Source organism: Bombina bombina, chromosome 3 (genome assembly GCF_027579735.1).
Source record: "Bombina bombina isolate aBomBom1 chromosome 3, aBomBom1.pri, whole genome shotgun sequence".
NCBI lineage: Eukaryota > Metazoa > Chordata > Amphibia > Anura > Bombinatoridae > Bombina > Bombina bombina.
Window position 1 is genome coordinate 436,183,558 of NC_069501.1, and position 2,350 is coordinate 436,185,907.

The following is a 2,350-nucleotide window of genomic DNA, read 5'->3' on the forward strand; positions in this document are numbered from 1 at the left end:
TGTGACATATTCTATTGCTAAATGTAGTTTAAAATAAAGAAAGTACGTTTATGTGCATCTAAATATTTGTTGACCAACCTGGGTTTATATTGATGATTGGTGGATACCTTCAACAAACAATATTTATTGAATCCAATATTCCTTATCTGCCTTTAAGATTAATATCGAACAACATTCGAATTATAATAGGAGTCAATGTTAAATCATTTTTTACAGTTTGAACATAGAAATCAATTATTTAAATTAATCATGTCAGTGTCCCTTTAAGACAAAATAGATTCATTCATCATTACATTATTTTTATTAAAAACTATTGATATATAAATCTAATTATCTGTTGGAGTTACTTTATATATATCTGCATACTCTAACAGCACCATGATTACATATTAGTAATAATAAAGTTTGTTATGTATTGTGATAAATATGTGTTGTGTCCTAAACAAGATTACTGTACATTGAAAAAATGGCTCGATGTGACACATGTTTGTTTAGATTTGTCAACAGATGCTCCTCAATATGTGGTTTGTGTGTATTCTTGTAACTTCTTAAGGACATATGACGGAATTATTCCGTCATAAAACAATTGAGCTAAGTGAAAGCTGTGTCCTTAAAGGGTTAAGAACATTGATCATTGGGTATATTTAGATATGCAATAGCAGCATCTGAGATGAATTTGATGTCTAATGTAGTCTGACATTAAACATATGTTGAATACAGATATGTTTACAGAATCCCCTTGATTCAATCAAGCATTTTCTGGTGTAATGACTGCTCTATTATTCACATTTTAAAGTTGATTAATGTTAAAATTCTAGACAGATGTGATTTAGTGATATCCAAAATGTGTTTAATAATATATATCTATATCATTCATAGAGAGAGTTGGTGTGGGGAGCCCACAGGAATCCAGCAGTGACATAGAGCCGCCTTTGCGGGCTCCTGGTAAGTCCATTGACTCATTTATATGTAATTGAAGGTGTATTGCTAATCAATATTATGATCATGATTCCGATGAAGCATAACATTATAAAAAATCATAGAATTTATCTTCTGATTATATATTTATTTTTTATATTGAGCGATTAATAATTTCTACTTTATTATTCTACACATTTGTTATTCATAAGATGTCTAACATATGTTTTTTTCATTTTTTAATTTTTTTAACAACAGTCATCAAGTGATACACACATGAGAAATCTTAAATGTTCTATGTACTATGCTTTTATGAATTTAACATTAAGACAAACAATACATTAAGATTCTGATTTATTGACAATAACAAATCTATTGTCATTTGTATGCTCCATCAAAATGATGTAAATCATAACTTTGTGTGTGTATATCTTTAATGCAACATTGATGTGCGTATTTGAGCAACAGTAACATATGTTATAATATCTGATCTTAAGGTGTACACAACATGTTATGTTTTACAGAGATTGATGTCACATGTGGGATGGAGGAGGAAGAGGCTGCCTTGGAGTCTGATGGTATGTGAAATATATCTATCATGTTTCCAACATGTTTCTTTTTTTGAAATCATTTTATTGAAGACATTCAAAGTCTACAGCTTTTTCCCTTTAAAAAGGAATATTATTTGTCTGTTCAAATACACTACTGCCCCCTTTCTATATCAGGCAGCATGAAAATCTGCTTGTATATATTTTTTTAAGAATATATAATTCATGCCATCATTATGTCACATGCATATTCCATGCCAAAACACAATAATAAGTTTCACATTGTACAGACAGTCATTGAGATTCATCTGAGTGCCTATATAGATACCATATCCTCATTTCAGAATAGTTTACAGATTCAAACACACTTCGAGGTATATTGAAAACATAATCAATTTTAAATGCGTTGATTTGATGTCAGGATGTATGAGATGTTAATATATTTATTTTACATTTTCAGATGGATCCACCACTTCTGGTCATCTGGATTCCGCCCCTGCCCAGTCACAGACCCCTCCCCGTGCACACACCCCTGACCATGGCCACACCTCTGCACACACCCAGAGCCCTTCCCATCACCAAACCCATGACCATGCCCCGACCACTGCCAGCCCTTCCCATATTTCATATCCTGTCCCTCCCAAAAAACGCCCATACACCCCCCTTCGCCGCTCTCCCCGTATTCTGGCCCGTACAGCTGCCCAGACCCAAACTCCCCACTCCCCAGCTGTACGGCCTACCCTGGAGCAGCAGCTCACCACTCCCCAAGCCATTCCCATCCCTCCCCGAGCCAATCCCATCCCTTCCCCCTGTTTAAACCTTCATTGTCCTGGGTGTCAGATTGTCCTTCCCAGGCACAGCTGTAAGTATCATTCTAAATACAC

General features: G+C 34.6%; 1 long non-coding RNA gene across 1 annotated transcript; it reads left to right on the forward strand.

Moving 5' to 3' along the window:
• Positions 1-891: 891 nt before the first annotated feature.
• LOC128651688 (uncharacterized) lies at positions 892-2,112 on the forward strand. Its single transcript, XR_008401165.1, has 3 exons — positions 892-945; positions 1,443-1,496; positions 1,927-2,112. It is a non-coding gene; the product is annotated as an uncharacterized LOC128651688 (long non-coding RNA).
• The last annotated feature ends 238 nt before the right edge of the window (positions 2,113-2,350 follow it).